Source organism: Mustela erminea, chromosome 2 (genome assembly GCF_009829155.1).
Source record: "Mustela erminea isolate mMusErm1 chromosome 2, mMusErm1.Pri, whole genome shotgun sequence".
In the NCBI taxonomy this organism is placed as follows: domain Eukaryota; kingdom Metazoa; phylum Chordata; class Mammalia; order Carnivora; family Mustelidae; genus Mustela; species Mustela erminea.
Window position 1 is genome coordinate 116,468,003 of NC_045615.1, and position 23,783 is coordinate 116,491,785.

The following is a 23,783-nucleotide window of genomic DNA, read 5'->3' on the forward strand; positions in this document are numbered from 1 at the left end:
TCATTTGAGGTTTCTCTAATCTAATCACTCTTCTGAGGTTTGAATCCCCCATGACCCTGCTTATACCACCATATATGGTAAACTCACCACCTCTGGAAACAGTCTTATTCCATGGTTGATAGCTTTGTCCCCAAATAAATTGATACTCTTTCCCTTGTCAATTCCATAGTTGTACTGTTGTTGTTGTTGTTGTTGTTTTTAATTCCATAAGGAATAAGAGTAAAACCTATTCTGTAAGACAATGCTTCAAAGATCCAAGGACAATAGTGGTCCCTGTTTCAAGTATCTGCTGAAATATCTCTTTTCCAGGTGAGATTTTGCTAGTTCCTTCTGCAAACTATGTGAAAGGCTGTTGGGTAATTTCTCCATCCTGGTTACTGGCCTCAAAATATATTCCACTACCTCTAGTGATAGTGATTGTAATATCCCAGAATCCAGGCTAGTATTTCTGTTATGATCTATCATGGCACATAGACCTCAATTTTCACATACCTTATTTGGAAAATCTTCCCAATAAAAAGCACCATAATAATAATAAAAGTGGCCAGCATTTACTGAGCTTGGACTTAGTTACCCAGCACTGTTTTAAGTGCTTCATTGGCCTTACCTCATTTATTCTTTACACAGAGTCTATGAAATCATCATTATTCTCCTGATTCATAGATGAAGAATTCAAGAGACAAAGACATCTGCTCAGGTGATGGGCCAGGAGTTAACTCGGATCTGACTGCAGTGTTCTAGATCCCTCCCTCATGCCAGTCAATGCCCTTTTACCTGTACAGTCTTGGACTGTCTTGCCTGTCTTGACAATCACACCTCACTGATACAATGCCACTGCCAGTTAATACAAGTAGGTTTGCTTGCACCTTCAGATTATAGACGAACATGTTTTATAGACTAGAACCTGCCATACAAGCCTAACTTGCCATTACTACTCGTTTAATAGTCACAAGACTATACATTGCCCCTCACCTCTAACAAAGCAGATAAATGCAAAATCCTTCCTTTACTTGCTTGGTTTCTCTCTTTTATTTAGAACACTCAGATGCTTTTTCAGAGGTTATCCTGAGGTATAAAAGAATATGAACAACAATAAAAGGAGACAGGCGAGAGAAACAAAGGTCTAGAATATTTTCCCAGACCCTAGACTCAATGGCAGCCTTACCAATCATCAGTTCTTCCCCACCTCCTGCAAACATTTAGCAACAGGACCCCAAAAGGAGATCTGGGAGCAATCAATTTACCATTTGAATCATATCATCTGCAAGGTAGCTCAATCAGTTGTGATAGAAGGCAGGACACAAAAAGTCTTTGAAGTCAAAAAAGACCTAGGGTTGATTAGCAGCCCCATTATTAGGCAGCTCTATGTCCCTGGGTAGGTCACTCAATCTCTCTGAACCTAGTTTCCATGCCTGCCAAAGGGAAGCATTATCATCTCAATTAGGCATATTATTGTTCATCAGTACCTCTTTCTCTTATGTTCCAATCACACAGCAAGATTGAATTTTAAGCCCCTTAAAATTAAGCATAACCACATGCCTTGTTTTGGTTAATAGAATATGAGAAAAAGGATGGGTATCACTTTCCACGGGGAGACCTTGATCACCAGCACTTGATGGTCAGCCCACCCTTCCCCATAATGCAATGATCACAAGGCATGTGTTGATAAGGTATGCCTTAATACCAAAGCAGACTGGATTGTTGAGCTGACTCCTGGAGAACGGTTGCCTTGGAGAGTAACCTGGACCAACAACAGACACTATAGGAACAAGAAATAAACTGCCAGGGTGGCTTTTTCCCTCAGTACAACCTAGTCCACCCTGGCCAATACACCATTCTTGCTATATGGAATTGTTGTCACAATAACATGAAATAATCCAACTAGAGTATTTATTGCAAGCCTTGAGTAAGTCTGAAATATTATTTTAAATAGATTCCATCACAAGCCCAGTCTGTTCTACACATGTACCTTACACTCCAGTATTTCCCCTTTGTTTACAGCCTGCATTTCTCCTGCTCATCAGTTAGTAGCTTTAAGCATGCAATTTCCACAGATGATGTAGAAATATGAATTTTAAAAGGAAAGGGTAAAAGTGTTCAATAATGCAGTGTCACTCTGTGTCAGAATGCAAACTCAGAATAGCATGACTTTGATGCTACTTATCATTTAGCAAAGAAACTAATGAAAGCAAAATGAAGCATCAAATAATAAATGTACTTCAGTATAAATTTGCTACTAATAAAATAAAGTACATGTCTCCAAAATGTAAACATAATGAGAACATACATGAATAGAGAAGCTTATTAAATAGCATAGCTTTTATTCACTATTCTTAAATCAAGCGATGGAAAAAGAAGTAGCTTTGTTTCTGTCTTTGTTAAATGCTTTCATTAAAAGAAGTTTTGACTATGAAAATAAACTATAAGGAAAGTATAGATAACACTCTGGCCAAATCACGTCACTGACATTTTAAGACGCAAACTCTAGTCTGCCCTGGGACACGACTGGGAGAGACTTTTTTTTAATGGTTTTTTCAAATGCAAATGCTAATACTATGACCCATGTTATGCATTGTATTGTGTCCTCCCACAGAGATAGGTTGGAGTCCCAACCCATAGTACCCCAGAATGTAACCTTATTTGGACACAGGGTTTTTGCAAAGGTGATCAAACTAAAACAAAATCATTAGGGTGGATCTTGACCCAACATGACCAGTATCTTTATAAAATGTAGACATATGTACACACACAGGGAGAAGCCATGTGAAAATGAAGGCAGAGATAAGGCAATACATCGACAAGCCAAGCAACACCAAGGATTGCCAGCAAATCACTATTTTTTCCTCAAGATAAGCAGCTTATTAAGAATATGCTGACTAGGGGGGCCTGGGTGGCACAGTCACGAAAGTGTCCGACTCTTGATTTCAACTCAGATCGTGATCTCAGGGTCGTGAAAATGGGCTCTGTGCTCAGTGTGGAACCTGCTTGGAAGATTCTTTCTTCCTCTCCCTCTGCTCCTCCCCACTGTGCTTACTCACTTTCTCTTTCTCTCTCTCTCTCTCTCTCAAATAAATAAATAAATAAATAAATCTATCTTTCTTTCTTTTTTTTAAGAATATGCTGACTAATAAGAAATAGACTTTTAGAATTTATGCTATTTCCTTGTGGAAAAGTTATATAAAAAAATTACAAAGGAAAAATCTATACAAAACACATCATTAGTCAGTCCTCCCTTGATTCTGAGGAAATTCCTTTTAGCTTATACAATAAAAATGGGTTAATACTTCATTTTAAGAATCAAAAATCTAGAAAACAAAGAGTTTTCCAGATGAATTAAACCCTGCATTCCACTATGTCCAATGAGGGTATGATAAGGCCATAAAGGTGTTCAAATAGATACAGATACTCTGTCTAGAGGAGAAAATGAAAGGAAGTCTGGGCCAGGAGAAGAGGGGCACAATGATGAAAATAAGTAGGGAGCTAAGGAGTCTCCAGGCATGGAAGAAATGGATGGTCTTTTACCTACTGATAGGATTTTGCACCTACTTTCACTTAACAGCTGGGCTAGAATATTTTTGAGTCCTTATCATCCACTTTATTATACATTCTTCCTTCACATCCATTCTCACTAAAATTTTTCAAGATATTTCCTTATAAACATTTACTTCTGTTTTTGCTTCTTTTTTTTAATTGGAAGCTAATAGTAAGGTGTGAATCATCAGAATTTGCTTCTCACACACACTCACAAAAAGAAATTATAATAATATATCAAATCCAAAATACCAGAGGTGTCTGTATATTAATTCTAACAAAACAAAATTAAAACAAATAAACAAAATCAGCTACCATAAAAATGATAAATCTGAAATGGATGAACTCTGGCCCTATAGCAATATTTTGAAAAGGAAGAAAAAAGTATTGGTCTTGAGTTCATTGTTTCACTGGAATAATTAATATTTACCATTCCTTGCATAAAATATCTAAACTGAACTACAACAATGCCTACAAGACTATAGCCAGTGGAACACTGAAACTGGCAAAATGCTCTTTCATATACCATGAGCTTTGGGTTATATGCTTACCAAGATTCACTTGTGTTTTTTACCAGCCCTATTTATGCCAGTTGTGCCTATTAATGTAATTACATAATTTAATTAAATAATATTTCTATAAAATGTGACTTGCAATGGAAAGGGAGTTGTTGCTTTCCTGAAACTAGTCAAATGTTTTGGAAAGACTCAATAAAGAAAAAAATCCTTAAAAAAAATTACCATTGTAGGGGCAAGGATCATAAAAATCTGTACAGACCTCTCTACTTGGGTTGCTGGTCACTGTCTTTACATTCTTAATTAACACTGAAGAAATTGAAACTGGAATTTGTAGAGATTCCTTTAGGGATACAGCCTATACAAAAAAAAAAAAAAAGACACCCCTCTAGCTTATAGCAAAGACCTTGGCTCCACCTCAAAATAATGGTGAATAAATGTGGATCTTGTGATTTTAAGCAAAAGTCAAATGTTTTGTATATGTATGTGATTTATGATTCCCCAACTTAATCAACTTATGTGATTAATCAGTCAACAACCATTTTCAATTGTATGGAATAAGTTTTCTATAATAAAAAAGAAAGTGGTAAACCAGGAAGAACTTTTTCTTAACCTGCATATATTGAGCAGGGATAGAAAGCAATAGACTCATATTCAAACCAAGAAACAGAATCCATTTCAATACCAAAGTCTACTTAAATCACTTAAGTGAGAAACAGCCTAGCTATAACTATAGGCATTAAATGTTGTATAAATCTGAGCCACGTAGACTCCAATTAATTACTGCATGATATTACCATGTCTTCCTATACCTATGTAATAATACCAACTGCCTATAATCAGAAGGATTTAGTAGACATTTATTGATGGAAATCAGATGATTTCATCCACAGTGTCTGAATTACTTTGATATGCTTGAGCCTGAAGCAAAATAATGTAATAAAAAACAACATACAGATGAGAACCTCAATTTTTCTCTACATATGAATCTGTCACTGATCTGAGAAGAATCAAATCTAAGTCCAAACAGGTGAAGACATTCCATACTTTATCCTTCCCAATTCAATATAAAAATAATGATTCCCTTTCCAGTATGTTTATACACTATTCCTGACTTGATGGTATCCTGGATATTGAAGGAGCTCAGAGACACAGAGTATTGCCTTAGTAAATGTTAAACAAAGCAGAGATGAATTACAGAATATTTTCTTTTTTTAATTTAATTTTATTTTTTTTACAGAATACTTTCTTAAAAGAGTTTACTTGAAAGATCATCTGAAGTCATAAGCCTTCAAAATAATAACCAATAGACTAATAAGTAGAGTGGGAAGGTAGATCTTACGAGTAAGATGAATGAGAAACAGGCTATACGGCAGGCTGGAAATGTCTTTCCACCTTCCTCGTCCTCCTGCCCCTCTCACCCCAAAAAGTTGTCCAGTAGACTGTCATGGAGCTAAAATAAAAGTCTGCCAGTCATACGTTTTGGTTTTAAAACTTTCTTATCACTATCTATGAAACCACAAATACTCCTAGGAAGAGTAGCCTAAAGCTTTATCTCCTAACACTTTGACTCAAGTTATTGTCCAGTTCGGCTTGAAGAGTAAGACTTTGCAACCAGGTAAGGGATGAGAATGGGGACAAGGGGAACTTCAGAAGAGGAGAAAGGCTTGGAACAGAGAAGGTGAAGGACTGCCAAAGTCCCTCAGGCAAAAATAAATTTCTGAAATAGGAATTCAAAGACTCATGGAAATTGACTTTATCAACCACCAAGTTCTTTTGATTGAAGATTATTAAAAACAATCCAACTGGTTTACATAGTTACACACATACTTAGGTTCTCATTGCTGTTATGAAATGTTAAGTTGGCATGGGCAGGAGGGTGGGAGTGGGTGTTGGGAATCTCTTCCTTCTTCATTTACTCTTGATAGTAATATCTTAACACAAGGGAAACCTCAAGATACTGTTTGAGAATTTCAAAATAGGAGTGAATTAAGATGTGAATTGAGTTGCAAGGTAGGCTTGTTTCTCCAAGTATATAGACCAGCATTACCTAGGAGGTTGTCAGAAATGTAGAATCCTTTATCCATTCATCTGTATGGTAACTAACATAACACAATAAAAAAAAATTAACTGAAAAAAAATTAAAATACCAAAATAAAAATTAAAAAATAATAATAATTTTTTAAAAAAAGAAATGTAGACTCCTGGGCCTCACTCCAAATCTACAGAAGTTCATTTGCATTTTAACAAGGCTAACTCATTAAGTTTAAGAAACAATGGGAAGAATCAATGAAACAAGATGGGATTGGGAGGAAGACAAACCATAAGTGACTCTTAATCTCACAAAACAAACTGAGGGTTGCTGGGGGGAGGGGGGTTGGGAAAAGGGGGGTTGGCTTATGGACATTGGGGAGGGTATGTGCTTTGGTGAGTGCTGTGAAGTGTGTAAACCTGGTGATTCACAGACCTGTACCCCTGGGGATAAAAATATATGTTTATAAAAAATAAAAAATATATATAAAAAAAAAATGCACACACACAAAAAAATGAAACGAATGGAAATACAATGAAAAAAAAAAAAAGAAACAATGGAAAGCGGGGCGCCTGGATGGCTCAGTGGGTTAAAGCCTCTGCCTTTGGCTCAGGTCATGATCTCAGGATCCTGGGATCAAGCCCCACATCAGGCTCTCTGCTCAGCAGGGGGCCTGCTCCCCCGCCCTCTGTCTACCTCCTCTGCCTACTTGTGATCTCTCTCTGTCAAATAAATAAAATCTTTAAAAAAAAAAAAAAAGAAGCAGAAAGAAACAATGGGAAGGAAGATGTACCTTGAAGGCCTATTTGCACAGTAAGCTTTATTATATTATTATTATTATTATTATTTATTATGAGCATAGGTTTAGAGTAGCTTAGAAATAGAATGACTGATTAATATTACAGGTTGGGGCACCTGGGTGGCTCAGTCAGTTAAGTGTCTGTTTTTTTTTTTGTTTGTTTTTTGTTTTTAGGGATTGTAAAATTTTATTTTGGTTCACAAAAAATAGATATTATTAACTTTTTAAGTAAACCAAAATATGCTGGCTCATTTTAAGCAAGTTAGTATGCCTTTTTTTGAAATGTAATTGAAGTTTCTGATTCTTGATTTCAGCTCAGGTAATGACCTCAGGGGTGTGAGATCAAGTCTTGCAATGGGCTTCATGCTCAGAGCAGAATCTGCTTGAGATTCTCTCCCTTCCCTGACCCTCCCCCTGCTCACATGCACACACATACAGATGGGTACTCTCTCGTGCGCGCTCTCTCTCTCTTTCTCTAAGATAAATAAATAAATAAACCCTTTTAAAAAAATGTTACAGGGAACAATTTAGTCCCCAACCAAGAAATTGGTTGCTACCTTGGGAGAACCTTCTCAGTGATCTCACTTTCAAAATTCCATAAGAATTTTTATAAGTGTGGTGCAGTTGGTGTGAAGAGCAGGACCTCTGCCTTCTAATTACTCAGCAAACTCAACATACATGACGATTCTACTTATTAGTTCAGAAAAACAGCTGATGACAAGTGAAAGATGCCTCCTGTGGACATTTAGATGACTGATTTTGTATAAATCAATTTTGAGTACCACAAAATGTCAGAAAATACCAAATGAGGAGAAAAGAATCAATAGATAACCTTGGAATTAAATGAGTGATGAATAATCTTTACCAACTAAAATAAATTAAATCATGAAAACCGAGTCAAAGTAACATCAAGGATCTGACTAACAACCATAAAAAAAAAAAAAAAATACAGGTTCTCCTTGACTTATGATGGGGTTACATCCTGATAAACCTATAATAAGTTGAAAATATGGTAAGTCAAAAACACACTTAATGATATACCCAACCTGACTTAAATGTGCTCATAACATATTAACCTATAGTTGAGTAAAATTACCTAACAGAAAGCCTGTTTTATAATATAATATTGAGTATCTCGTGTAATTTACTGAATACTATACTGACCGTGAAAAAAAAGAATGGTGGTATGGGCACACAATGGTGGTATGTCAGTGGTTTACCCTTATAATCATATGGCTGAGTGGGAGCTTGGCTTATTGATGCCACCTAGCACCATGAGAGTACCCTAGGCATATCACTAGCCCAGGAAAAGATCAAAATTCAAAATTCAAAATACAGTTTCTACTGAATGTGTATCACTTCGGCACCATTATAAAGTCAAAAAATCTCAAATCGAACCATCATAAATTACATCCATAATTTAGAGGTGAGGCCACTTGCTACAAACATGCATGTTCATTCTTCTTTCCAGAAAAGCATTATGACAGGAAGTACAAAATAAGAGCTGAATTCATACTTTCTAGCTTCTATCTGAACAGCCATAATTTTTAAAGGTTCTACAACAAAGAAGCCAATTTGCAGATGCAGACCAGGTATTAACCTAGCAACCATGAAACTAAGCACACATTTGTTTAGCATTTTCAGCATTTAGAGAGTAAGAGTAAGGGGACAAACTCTATAATATATTTAATTCACTTTAATTTATATTCTAAATGTGCCTATTACAGCTATCAAATAAACCAGAAATTTATAGACAGACCAAATGTCAAAATTCCAATTCAATGATTTTCTGAGTCCTAAACTGGCATCAGAGATAAATCCAGTCCTATAACAGAAGTCAAGACAAATGTCTTTCTCCCTAAATAAATAGCTGCAAAGTAGTGTCTTCGTATCATTTCATTACTCATGGATGCCAAATGCATGAACTGGATACCTACTATGTGCTAAAATGGTGCCAGGTACTCATGATTAAGAGATAAAGAGAACACGTCCCTGTCCTCACCATCCTCTGGGAAAATAGCCAGGTAAGCAAATCATTCCAGCTACAAATAACATCTGAGCTATGGAGAAGGAAACATGCTTTCACTAACTACCTCAGGGATCCATACCATCCCACACACTGACCCCAACATAGTTCAACTCTAGAAATCCCACTTATATGTCAGTGTCCTTTACAAAGAGCAACATGAAGACCTTGTCCCAACCCTTGGTGTAAAATCCAGATTTAAATGTTTGAGTGGTAGTATTTTTAAATATAATAATTTCTGAACTATTTCCACAATAATGTAGACTACAACACCAGGACTTTATGGTGCTCTGACCTATGGAATCTTTCTCCTTTTTAGACTCATTTCTAAATCCAAATATCCATGGATGCCAACAAGACACCAAACAGACAAACTCTCCTTTGATAGATTCCAGGTAATGATTGTATACACAGAGAAATCTGGGGACAAGAATCCTTCTGACCCAAAAGCCCTGAGGCCCTGTTTCCCCAAAGATCTCCTTCAGAGGAAGACCAACCCAATATCAATAGAGATGGTCTTTTGAATGGCATTTAACAAAGGCATGTTCCTTTGGAGAGCTGACATTCTTTTTTTTTTTTTTTAAGATTTTATTTATTTATTTGACAGACAGAGATCACAAGTAGGCAGGGAGGCAGGCAGAGAGAGAGGGAGGAGGAAGCAGGCTCCCTGCTGAGCAAAGAGCCTGCTGCGGGGCTCAATCCCAGGACCCTGAGATCATGACCTGAGCCGAAGGCAGAGGCTTTAACACACTGAGCCACCCAGGTGCCCCCAAGAGCTGACATTCTTAAAGACAAAGAGATAGGAGCATGCACAGCAAAGGGATTCAAAAATGTAGCCTTTTGGGGAAGGTTTAAGGAGTGGGTGGGAACTGTATTTTTTGGAGTAAGGCAAAAAGAGTACTCTCTGGGACCTTTTTATTTTCACTTTGTTGGAAGAAACCACCCAATGTTTCCAATTCAGTTCCATCGAGGAACAGCAGAGGAAGCAGAGGCTGGGACACCTTTTCTCCAAGAGGCAGCCCACATGGAGCGTATATCTAACACTTGTAGATGCACTTCTCATCTAAAGCTGAGTCTGCCACCCTACCTAAAACAGCGCTGGGAATCAAGACCGTGAACAAATTTAGAAACCAAATTAAGCCAAGACTATCCTGCAGATGGTAAAGACATAGTAAATATACTAAACCAGGGGCCTGAATCACGTCACCGGTCTAGAAAATTCCTTGGCACTACCCTTTGTTACAATGGTAGACTTATAGGCTAAAGGCTGTTGAGTACTTACTGCATGCCATGCACTATAATCTTTACTACAATTCTATAAGGTGTTATCATTATCTCTTCAATGGAGATGAGGGAATGCAAGCATGGAAAAATTCAGTAACTTTCCAAAGTTCTCATGGTCTTTAAAGGGTAGGACGTGTACTAAGTGGTGATTCCAGAACCATTCTGATAGCCACACTTTCACCTGCTGTCCCTCTTAATCACCCTTCACAACAATTAAGGGCTATGATGGCACCTGCCACCAGGTTGCAGACTCACCCAGGGACTCTTCCAAGCCACATCCCAGATTGAGTCACAGATATGGAAATAATAGATCCTGAGCTATGTGGGAAATGCAAAGCCATGAAAGAATGCACAAGACAGAGAGCCCAGCCCTCCAGAATAGATTCTCAGGCTTGTGCTTCTTCAAGAAGCCCTAGTCCCTCCTTCTGGTTCGATGGGTACTCATACAGTTGTCCGCTTTTAACATGAGCTTAATGCCTTCTTTAAGGAAAGAGGAGGAAGAAGAGGAGGGAAGGAGGAAGAAGAAGACTTGCAAGTGTATAATGAACCGGAATTATAGCTGCTGCTCTGATGCCATGTGTTATTTTTGGCTGAGTGTCCTACTCTTCTGGATTCCAATGGTAGGGTGCTAAAGCTTGCTCCAGTAACACAGGCTGACTGCTGTCCCCAAAGGACCCTAAGGAAAGCAAGTCGAACTATCTCACAGTCTTTAGCAGACAGGGGAGGTTTAACATAAAGAAACTCCCACTTAACGTTTTCTCCAAAAAGAATCCATTCATTATCTTTATTTCCGACACAGTATTTATGAATTTCCTTTCAGCAGGGCCCATCAGGGCAAACGTCACAACTCTGTGGTAAAATATGTGCGTTTTCTTTTCCTCCTAGGGAGATTAAGGCCAATGAATAAAAGAAAGGGGGATGTGGCCCCTATATTTAGCTCTCCTTACAACATCATGTCTCACGGGTATTAAAAATAGACCCAAATCACTTGAAGACATTCTGAAAAATCAAAGGCAGAATAGCTTTCCAAGAGAAAGTTTTAAATGTTTGCTTTCTTTCTAGTTGAGATTTTTCAGGAACAAAAGCAGTTGAGTGGACTCCCCTTCTTAGGAGGCCAGGCCATGTGGCCTCAGGGGTCTTATAACAGACTGTCTCCTCTTGTCATCCCCTCAGCCTCCATTCTTCGTGGTCTGGATTTTAAGAGAAATCTGGGCTGGCCCTTGGCAAAAGGTGTGAAATAGTCTAATCAGAGAAATTCTCCTCTGTTAACAACCTTCCCTCCACTCAGCATTCTGACACTCCCAAGGTCCCTGTCAGAGTGAAGTCAGCTTGGATTCAATTCACTGAACAAATATGTGTTATTTGTGATGTGCCAGGCACAGTGCCAGGCAAGGCAAAGGATGCAGAGGGGAGCAAAGGATGGAACGTCCTTGTTAGAGAAGGTGCCAGGTAATTCCACAATTAAGTAAAGCTTCCAGAGAACCACAGGCCACACAATTCAAAGAGAGAGGTGACATCTTGTTGGAAGTATCAGAATGGACGTCATGCGGGACACAGCACTTGAAACAGACAACGAAGACAAGGATGGGAATGGAGAACTCAAAATACCTGTGCCCAGGTATGAAAGGTCAGGAATTAGCTTAGTGTAGCACCTCTTCTCAGAAATGTATGCCTGCTAAACCCAGCGGAAAAAGCCTTTTGGAACCAAAAAAAAAGGAATTTCCAGTTGGAGAAATCTCATAGATTAAAGAATGCAGCCTCTTTCCAATCTTGCAGTTCCCCAGCAGTATAACTTGGGCAATTTTCTTCCCTTCCCTGAGCCTCACTTTCATCATCTCTAAAGTGGGGGTCATGCTCCACAGGGTTGATGTGCTGATTACATCATATCATGAATACATAATATTTGGCTCAGTGTGTGGCACATGGTTCATGAAAACACTCAGTGAATGCATATTACTCACTGAAATGGAGCTACTTGAATGAGATCATATTTCTAATATGCCTCCAATCATAAACAGTACCCACTCTGCTGGCAGGAAGTCTTGACTAACATTAGAGACTCACATTGGTAAGATGGTGTGGCCTTTGTTTTCCTACATGTCTAATTTTCAGACTGTTTTGTGGCTTATACCACTCCATAAAGGAAGAAGGCCTCACAGCAATGTCCAGTTTCCAATTACCAAAGCAAATACCAAACCTTGAAAAAAAAATATTTTAATAAGACTTTATGTCATTTTCTGCTAGTGTAGCTCATGACACTTCGGAATCATTCATACAGAGGTTAATGAAAAGTTGAGGAGTCTTTTCTGATATAAGGTAAGAGAAAAAAGGGGTCCCTAGGGAGGTTAACAGTGAGGGGAAAAAAAAAGCAGAGGTGAATATCAATGTTTGTGGAATAATGTGGTGTTCCTTAAATTTCTGTGAGCACATGAACCCACTGGGAATCTTGTTCAAATGAAGACTCACTGGTTGATCTGGAGTGGGGACTGAAACTCATGAACTGGTGACATCTATGCCCTTGGTCCATGGACCACACTTTGAATACAAGAGATAGTATTTCTTTAGGGCTTGGGAAAAAGCTGAGTGGGGAAACCTTGAGAACTCCAGATGGAATAAAGTCAATTGAAACAAGAGGGCATGAGTACTGGGTGGTTCAAGAGGCAGCCAAACGGGAATGTAAGTATACAAAACGTCCAAGGGGAAGAGTTTCAGATAAGGAGCGGTCCCAGCTCACGAAGCTCCAGTGCGTTACTCACGTTGTCTGTGAGTCACTCCTAGCCTTTTAGAATTGTTGATGGCAAACATTCTGGAGAGTGCTGCAAAACAGGAATGTGCTCATAGCCATTAACTATGAAGCACTAACTCATTTCAGCAGCCTGACACAAATTATGCTCCGCACTTGAAAAATAGTTATTGATCAGTCCCTTCTTTCTCATGCCTTCCAATACTCCGGATCAGCACTTCCATTCACTTCCTCCCTACAGATGCCTTCATGCACCTTGTGAGATCCTTCCCAAACCAAAAAATATCCCCCAAGATTGCACTCTACTTTCTTTGAGATTTTGCCTTTCAAAAACAAAGAAAGAGGTAAACCAAAAGTATCTCTTTTCATTTCTCCACGTATCTCTTCCTATGAACTTCCCAATGTCTTTTATTTCTCTACTCATTATAGATACAAAGGCAACAAATCAACTGATCTATCATTTCCTGTGCTAGAAGATAAGAAGCTAAGAGGGCATGAAAAGGACGGAATATAGAATTACCTTTAAAGAATTAAATCAGCTGCCTGGGCAGGTTGAATGGTAACACTCTGAGCACCTTCAAGTAGCAGCTTGAGCATCAATAAAGCAAAAGCAAGCTCCTGGTCTTTCAAGCTAGGCTAATGTGCATCTTCCCTTGTCCCTTTCTTAATCTTAAGAAAAACTGATGATGCATGTAGGTCTTCTGTGGCAGACTGACTGCAACATTGGGTGTCTCCAGTTCTCTGCCGCTCTCAGGACCCTGTATCCACACCTTATGCCATGTCACTCTATGGCTTCTCCCACTGAGAAGTGGGATCTATCTTGCCATCCCTTGATTCTTGACTGTCTTGTCTCACTTTAGCCAATAAAATATGGTGGAAGTGACTGTGTGTGTGTGTGTGTGTGTGTGTGTGTGTGTGTGTGTGTGATCTGAGCCTAGTGGCCTTGTACTCTCCTGCTCACTCTCTTTTTCCTCCACCTTTACCAAGAGAATAAGCTTGAGACCACTTAGAGCAGAGCCGAGGTTATCCTCCAACCTGTCAGCCCCTCATTGACCCACCAGTTGGCCCAGATACAAGTTTGAGCCTGCCTGAGATCATCAGAGCCTGGCTTAAACCAGCATAACTACAGAGATGACCCTTAGACTCATGATAAATAATAAACAGTGGTTACTTCAAGTCATTAAGTTTTAGAGTGCTTTGTGATGTAGCGTTACTTGGCTAAATAAATAAATACATAAATAAATAAATAACTGATAGGGCTTCCTTTGGAAAAGCTGTGATAGAAAGTCCAGGTATACAAATAATTCCAACAGGACACTGGCTTTCCTCTGACAAAATTATTAATGAATACAGATACACTGTAATAACATAATTGCATCATTTATAAAACAAAAAATGCATTAGGGAACTAGATAATAAAAACACATTTCTATATTAGTTTTCATTTTTCAAGGGGTTTAATCTATTCAGTAATTGACTATATTAACTTGAGCAAATTTTTTAAGTTTGCTAGACTTCCAATTCTGTTAGCTGTTCCTTCTTTTCAGGATTCATTTACTGAGGATTATGATGAACAGAGTTGTGAGTTGGGTACTAGTGAGGGGCTCCAGAGATGAATAGCACATTGGTCCCTGATCTCAAATAACTTCCATCTAATAGGGTTGGCAAGAGCTTTTCATGCATTGCAGGGAAAATGTCATGCCCTTGCTACCATCTCTACCATTTTAAATCTTATTCATCATACCAGGTCCAGATGAAGGGTCCTTCCTTTTATATCTTCCCTAATCCCACCCTTATTTTTCTTTGCCCAACTGTAAGTAAACTTTCTCAATTTTAAAAACACAGTAAGGGAGTTCTAGAGAAGGTTCAGGCAATAATCCAGGGCAGTCATAAAATTTAAGGCTAAAAAAGGAAACTTTCTATCAGATAGATCAAGAAAGGTCTTGATTATTGATTGCTGAGTATGTACTTGATTCCACAGGAAATAGGGAGCCATGGAGGGTTTCTGAGACAGGGAGTGACATAATCAAAGCCATCATTATTGAGAGTCCTTAGGCCCTTACTGCAGGACCCAGAGTGATGGAGCTTCAGAAATGATGAGATGATCAATTGCATATGCTACATAGAGGTAAAGCAGGATGAAAAGTTGAATTTCCCAGTGAGACGGTTTCTGGTGGGATACAAAAGAAGAAAGAGGTGGAGCGGGTAGCTGAGAAACTCAAACTACCACTTCCCACCCCAAAATTGTCTAGGGAGGAGGTAAGGTTGACCACTGTTTGCAAAGAGAATTTAAGGATGCAGAGCATTTGAGGGAAGATTAGAGTCAGCTTCCTTCTGATAAATTGTTTTGGTTGGTCTAAAAGACCCAAGAAACACTAGTGTTTCTCAGAAATGTCTTACAGGCTGTTTTTGGGAGAGAGGAGAACAGTGAGAGCTCAAGGGGCCCTGGCTGAGTGGGCAGGATCCAGACTTCTTGTTTCCATTTCAACAAGCTTAATCCCATTTATCTTCCTTACATCCTGAGGTTCCAAGCTGGATTTCATTTAGAAAATATAGGGTTCCTTATATTGATTTTAAAAAAATAATAGCAATCTGAAAACCATTAAACTAGACAATTGACATGATAAAACACTATGCTATTTATCTTCCAAAACTTATAATGAGAAAAAACTCAGGAGGTGAGCACCTAGTACCTTCTGAGTATATTATAGTACCTTCTGAGTATATTATAGTATATATTTTTTTAATTTTTATATAATTTTATTAATAAACACCGGGAAATAGTCATATAATACATTAAATTTTCAAAGTATCATCATAATATTCTGAAAAATATAAAATGCAAATGTGTAAATTTTCACTTTTCCCATGATAATGCAAAAGAAAAAACCCAGTAATTACAAATATGTATATTTTACAAGAAACTCCATTTATCATAGAAATTAGCAGAGTGGATGAATTATGACTGAATTTCATATCCTAATGGATCAAGTCCCTGGTCTAGGAGCATTAGAGAGGACTCTCTTAACTTCTGCAACAATTTCCTTAGTTCTTCCTTAGAAAATACCAGATACAGTTTGTGGTGCTCAGAGGAGACTATCTCTGCTAACTGCAAGCATTCCTGATACTGAACAGTACTATGAATATGGTAGCAGAAAACACAACATCGGCAGACAAAGCTTTCTCAATGAAACCATTTGGTGTGTCCTTCCATGGTCTTCTTCAGCATCCTAACATCTACCATCCACCCTCAATCAACAAACAAGACATTGTACATTTTCTCCTTCACATCAGCAGTCGGGGCATCCAAATGTCCTGTTGTATATTTTCCTTAGGTCCTGTCATTCAATTCACATCACATCTTCATTCTTTAAGTAAGGAAACTGAAGCCCAGGAAGATCAAGTACCTTACCAAATCTCAGGGTTGACCCCAGAGCCTGGGTTCTTGGACACTACATCACAGCTGTGCACAGAGCTGTGTCCACCCAATGAAGCCTAGGGCTCCTCTGTGAATTCTCAAGGGCCTCTGAATTTGAATTTGAATTTCTAGGAGCACACCCAAGTATGACCTTGGCCAGAAAATGCCATTAAACTTAAGGAACAGATGAGGTATGTTGAGAGGAAGAGATAGCAAGAGGAAGACTGAAAGAACTAGAATGAATTTGGAAAAAGGATTAGTGAATTAGTGGAGTTTGGAAGAATTGTTGCAAACAGAAACCTTGACTCTGGAACTGTAAAAAATCGCTCCCATGTGTGCACGCACACGCGCACACACACACACACTCAAACACACACACAGGCACAATCATAAATGCCATTTCTATTTTATTTATTTATTTGAGAGAGAGAGAGAGAGAGAGAGAGGGTTGAGGACAGAGGGAGAAGTTGGGGAGAGAGAGAGAAGCAGACTCTCTGCCGGGCAGGACCCTGGGATCATGACCTGAGTCAAAGGCAGACACAACTGACTAAGCCACCCAGGTGCCCATAAATTACATTTCTAGAAAGATATCTATATAACAGAAAACACATCCTTTACTCTATGTTTGGATAGATTTTAATTTTGAAAATCTAAACTTCTCTGAAAAGATTATTATTAGATAGTATTAATATATTAAATATTATTAGATAGTTATAATATCTAGTTCATGACATTTAAAATTCCATCTCTCATCTCTTTATCCCCTTTCAGCTTTATTTTTTTATCTCCATTGCATTCAGCATCCTTTTGTAAAACCATATATCTTATTTATTCCTTTGCTCATTGCCTATCTCTCCCCATCAGGACACAAGTTCCCTGGGCAGAAGTGGAAAGGAGGTTTCTTGCTTCTGTGGTTGCTACTCTCTATCTCTAGCACCTATCATAATGCCTGGCTGCTAGGAGGCACTTGGGTACTCAATAAATATTTGTTGAGAAACATGAATGTGTTACTTTGTCATGGTATTTATGGAATAAACCTTTATATCCATTCATTCCCATCCCACCTTATGGTATCTGAAACAGAAGAGTGCCCAGCAATTACAAGTCTATTTAGCATTTATATGGCACTTTACATTTGAAACACACTGCTCAATTATTATCCCCACAATCGACCTTGAAAAGAGATGCTGAAAAGTGGGGTAGCCCACAGCTCTTTTCATTCCTAGACCTCCACAACAGATGGGAGTCATAGGATGGGAGGGAGGAGCAAGTTCAAGGATGTGGGAGAAGCGGGGAGCGATAAGGGAGATGAGGCACATGTAGCCCTGTTGTTGAAACGTCATTCCCTGGCCTACCTTTCCCTCCTTAGAAGAGGTGGCACAGAGCCAGAGAGCCTCTCCTCCAGCTGCCGCAGATGAGTTCAGCATCCCCACAGAGGAGGAGGAGAAAGATGAAGTCCCAGGAGCCTAGATTGGAGGTGTGATGTGCGTGGAGGAGGGACTCCCAGCAACCATCTCCCAGCAGGAGTCTCTAGTTCTGCCCTCTGAGCTCTCCACCCTTTTTACAGGTGACGATTAGACTGTGTTCCCTTCCACACCACTTGTCTGCTTGCCTGACATTCTGCTGCCTGCCACCACAAGCCTGAGTGCCAGTGCCCTCACCTAGCCGACTAGTCCACCCTACCCATCTCTACCATAGGCCTTAGCCTCTGGTGGGAAGACGAATGGGCCACACTGTATATGGCCCAAGAGTGACAAAAAGAAAAACAAAAATGGATTTCAACCTAAAAGCTTGTATATCCTGCTTCACTTACAAATACCTCAACGCTGTGGCCTTTAGGAAGAGGTTGGCCTGAATATGGCATCAAGTGGACACTATTATGTTGCCTGAACTACACATACTAAACAAACATGTGTCTAAATCTCCTACTTTAGTGCTATGGGACTTTAGGTCTCAGCCCCAAACCCACCAACTCCTTCCCCAGCTCAGCAGCAAGAACGACCAAATCATCAGGAAAGTAAGCAGGAAAGAAGGTCCAGGTGTTGGTCCAGATAGGCATTCTCAGACAAGGCAAGAAACACAGGTAAAAACAACAGATCATTTCCATAAACTCGATACAGTAATACTGACTGCTTCTGGAAAATTCCTAACACTCAAGGTGCAAAAAAGCTTTTCTTCATGTAAAAGTAAAGACAACTAACACCTGAGAAGCACATTGATCATCTCCAATGTGCCCAGCACGATGCAAGTTCTTAACAGAAACCATCTTACTTAAAGTTCTCAATTGCTCTATGAGATATCTGTAATCTCTCTCTTCATTAAAAGAGGAAAATTGAAAAAGGCTCATAAATGTCTAATAACTTGCTTAAGGTTCCACAGTTAACAAGTGGAAGAATCAGTTCTAAAACTAGAACTCCTAACTTTAAGTCCCATCACCCTGTTTGGTCATTGTATACAAAAAAATTACGCTTTTGGTTTTTGTTTTGTTTTGTTTTTAATTTCCCACTGAATATTTGATCTTTTCTTGTTTTAGGGTCTTGAGGGAGAAAGCATTTAAGGTATTTTAATCTTCCTTTAGTGTTACTTTGATATCACACATCTTGCACAGTCCCAGGGAGATTACTGCAAACATTATTTATTACAATACTGCTTGATTTCCGGGTATTTACTGAACATCTATTGACTGTTAACAGGGATTCCTAGGTGACAGAAGGAGTGAGAGAGCCAACTTTCTTTTTCCATTGTTCTGTGTATTGCCTCTGTTATTTGAGGCCCTCATCTTATCCTTATGAACACTCGCCGGACATATTTGAATCAAAGACTTGTTCACTCCACTGGCATTTCTAATCTTCACTGGGTCATGCATTATGTACACATCAGCTCAGCTAGTAAATACATTTAAAAAGATATGCTTGACACACATAAATTCACATCGCATGATACTTCATGCAAGAAAGTTCCAAGCAGCTAACTTGCTATCAGACCATTAATAAAAATGTTGTAGAAACTGCTTCTAAAGGGTGGCAATTAGCTACAATGATTAGACAAAACATGGTTTCACATTAAATTAAATTGATATTTAAATGTATTGTTTTTAGCTCTGTGGTGTCAAGGTACTACATAAATCCATTATTACTACTATTTAAAGCAATAGTAACAACCACAGTAACTCAACCAGATTTTCCAAGATTGTAATTTGCTGTGCCCCAATGAAGCTAATTGCATACTTGGGAGAGGGGTTAACTCTTTCAAGCCTCTTGGGATAGTTTAATGACAGTTTTTGAAAGAGTTAATTGCCTTCCAAAATGTCTCCCAGTGGAAAGAGTTCATATACATATACAGTATAGCTCTAAAGAAACATATTAATTTACACTTAGCTAGATTAACTCTGCCCAAATAGTTTTACTCCATTTAAAACTAACTGAAATGTCAACACATTATAAAGAGAGCTATTAGCAATTCAAATATGAAGTTATTCATGACTTTAGACAAAACAAACAAAACAATAAAACCTTTAGAAGATAGTGGTAAGCTTTCTCTGACGACTTTGAAAAATAAAAAAAAGTGGGATGATTTCTGAGTGGGTAGAGTGTCTCTGTTCTGTGTTGTCTAATTCTGAACTGAAATCTCTACGTCAGGGATGCCAAATTCTAAAGTATCTGTTCTCCACCAGGGAAAACAAGTGACTCAAGTAGATTCCATGTGAATGTAGGTTTTGTGGCAAACTGGCTGACATCCCCCATTCCGAGCAGTTCGGCAATTATTGCTGTGTGGGCTGTGGACCCAAAATTTTTACATATTTCTATTTTTTAAAGAGTGTCCCCAAATTTGAATTTTTAATTCTTGAAATTTCATGATTTTGAAACACTGTGTACATCCAACAAAATATGACTGCATGGTGGATTGGACCGACAAGCCTCAAGTTCACCCCTCTGCTCTAAATGGTTTCTAACTTCTAGTCTAAGTTGGCAGGAAGGCCATTGGTAGATGTACACCTAGGAGCTATTTATGTCATTATGTCTTGGAAATGTAGCCAGGTATAGGGCTGTCTGCTTCCAAAAGGAAAAAAAAAAAAAAAACCCCACATCAATGCCATGATCATTTATCACTGTTAATGTGGCTGATGATTTCTATTTCTTCTCCTAGTTTTGCTGTAGTGATCTTGCCCTGGATGCATTACTTGGAGTCATTGGTGACATAATTCCAATAGCAATCTCATCAAAACCAGCCACCCAATTCATCCACAAATTCAAATGCACTCATTATCAGGTGAAGCAAAAGAACTTCAAGACCTATCTCTTGCCCTATCAAGACTCCTTTCCTAACCAGAGACCCTCGACCTCTAGATGTGCCTCTGGCAGTCACAGGAAGCTGGGGCAAGAGAAATCTGTCAAAAATAACTCCCGAGAAGATCATGGAAATTTTTTCCCAATGACAAAGCTGCCGAAAGGGCTATTGTGCTTAATATGGATGTTAGATAGATATAAAATGTTCAAATTTCATCTTATTCCAGAAAGCTTCCCTAATTCTCCCACCTCTGGACTCCCAGTTTAAATCATACTTTCTATCTTGAATTACAATTACTTGGGCATGTAATTTCCAAAATATATCTTATTTCCAAAATATATCAAGGTTGGTTTTAGAGCAGAATCTCTGCCTGGTTTATCTCTGTATCCCACAAAGCAATTCATACATTCCTGGTAAATGGCAGCTATTCTTTAAATATTTCACAGGTGGGGGCACCTGGGTGGCTCGGTTGGTTCAGCAACTGCCTTCAGCTCAAGTCATTCCTGCTTGGCGGGGAGTCTGGTTCTCCCTCTGACCCCTCCCCTCTCATTCTCTCTCTCTCTCTCAAATATATAAATAAAATCTTTTAAAAAATTAAAAAAAATAAATATTTAGCAGGTGGATAAGCAGGTAGATGAATGAATGGGGGTGGGTAGATGGATGATGGATGAATGAATAGATGAATGGGTGGAAGGAAAGAGAAGGATAGATGAGAAAAACTCCTCTGTATAGGCCCAGGGAGCATGATCACGAGTGTGGACTAGGAAAAATGTTTAGAGTGAAAAAAAAAAAAAATCTTGTAAATTGCATTGTGTCAGACAACATATATTGGTAGCCATAACCCCACTTTCTCCTTGCAGAGGAAATCCTTGATCTTAGGGAACAGGGATCCCTCTCCATGTCCTAGTCCAATCCTGATAATTTTATTGTTCTGTAGCAATTTGTTCTGGGGAAGAGAATGTCAGATGGACAAGTCATGGCCCATGAAACTTTAGGAGAAGACTTCAGAGTTTCAGGGAGGACCTTCTTTTTTATAGAAATAAACAAACAGAATTACAAGACTTTGTACCTTCCTTTTTGGCTTGCAACACTTAGAATGAGGATGAGATACTTGGAGCTAAGGCAGCTCTCTTGAAACCATGTAGCAATAAGCAAGAAGAGAAAAAGCTGAGAACAATAGAGCAGAGGGATGGAAAAAACCTGGATTCTTAAGGACAGAGCTGAGTGAACAGACAAACCCAAAGACCACCTCTCTCCTGCTAAGTAACTACTTAACGTACTTGTATCATAAACAACAGATAGTTTCTTTCCTCTCTCAGCGGAAATTATTCCTTACTGACTTGCCTTCCACTCAAAGACAGATGACAACCGACAGCCACCGTCAGGATCACGAGGCAGCCAGGAAATGAGTGGCCAGGTCTGAACAACTTCCCGTGGCAAAGCAAAGTATTAGGGGAAAAGCAGAATTTTAACTGCAGTATTCCGGCATCTCCTTGCTCCCTCTCATCAGGCAACCACACACTCCAAATGAGTTCCATTCCTAAGACTGACAACTAAGGGACTCATTCTTTTGTTCCCATTTGCCTCAAATCACAGTCCCCCGGCACGCCTCCTGGACAGTGTTTATGCAAGGTGGAATATATGGCTCACATTAGAACAAATAGAACTTCCTAAATTGGGCAATTTGTGACTTTGCACCTCAGGTTTCACTCATCCCTGGTTTGAAATGCACTAAAAGCACATTATTACTGTTTAAGATGCAAACTACTGCCCTGAAAAATATTGCTTTTTACCTGAGGTGAAACAAGTTATAAATTAATGGTTGGTTGAGGGTAAGGTGTGTGGGTAAATAGAAATTCCTTAGAACCATGTGGAGGCCATTCTGCTAATATGATGAGGCTATACTTGCAAGTGGATTAATTACTCTTTTCTTCTAACTTAATTTATTTCATACTTTAAGAAACCAAAATGTCCAGTACCCACTATGCTTGTGACAAAGAAACACAATAAAAGCAATTTCTCCGGTACAAAAAATAAAGCGTTCCCGGTAATGCATTTTTGAATCCAGCATACCTTCGCCTAATGAGGTTTCAGCATGCTATAAATAACACTAATGAGACTTTGTCTTGCCCATGTAATATATTTCCTTGATATAGCCTTAGATTCTCTGTGTTGCGTGGAAAACTAACAGCCTCAGAAAGAAATGTCGTCCAATAGCACATTAAACCAAAAGCACAATTAAATATAAATGAATTCAGTAATTTAATTGCACAATTGTCGCTTTAAAAAATTCAGAAGAAAAGTAATGATGTCATTTTTTTAAATCGGTAAATAATAAAAGTGCTTGTGGGGATGGTACAATATTTAAATAAACATTTTTCTGGTAAGGGTAGGGAGCAAAGGCAGTCATACATGCTTAGGAAAATCCTGTGGCTTGCAAAAAATTGAATATCTTGGCATAAATCATTCTGCACGCGGGATGTGGAGAGACAAACACCTCGGTTTCAATCTTTATTGAAATCATAGCCCATAGGTGGAGGGTTTTCTGATTCTGAACATTACCAACCAGGATTCACATTATTCCAATTAAAATAGGATGCAAAGGACAGTGTGCCTAAGAGATTCTCCAATCAGCTCCCAGTAATATGGGAACCCTGTGTAACTACCAGAAATGCGATCATTTTCATATACCAGTGAGGTGGTGTTTTAATGCTGACCAAGGATTAAAAAATCATTAATGGCTATTCTTGAGTTCCCTTTTATCCAAAGGCTGACCCAACACATCCTCCCTTTGATTGTCCTCCCCGATAAGATCAGAGACCAAAAACTTTGTCTGAAGGAAGATCTAAAGGAAGGATTTGGGTTTCACTTTACATTGATTTTTATTCAATTCTAATCAAGAATACATCCAAGAAATTTACTTACTTGGTTCCAGCATTATGATAAGGAAAGTGGGAAGGAAGAGGTTTTTTCATTTTAAGTTAGCTATTATCTTGCAACCCAGTTATGGGAACAGGTACAAGCAGCAGATGAAAGAAACATCCTCAGTCAGCCACCTAAGCAAGGTTTCTGGTAGAGGCTGTGGTTGTGTCTAAATATCCTGACCGGATCTGCCCCCTTCTTTTCCTTGTATTCGGGCTTGATGTTT

At 38.7% G+C, this 23,783-nt stretch overlaps 1 protein-coding gene across 2 annotated transcripts in view; it reads right to left on the minus strand.

Moving 5' to 3' along the window:
- The window catches only part of PPARGC1A (PPARG coactivator 1 alpha), a 641,970-nt gene that overhangs the window by 297,656 nt on the left and 320,531 nt on the right, over positions 1-23,783 (minus strand). The window lies entirely within an intron of this gene.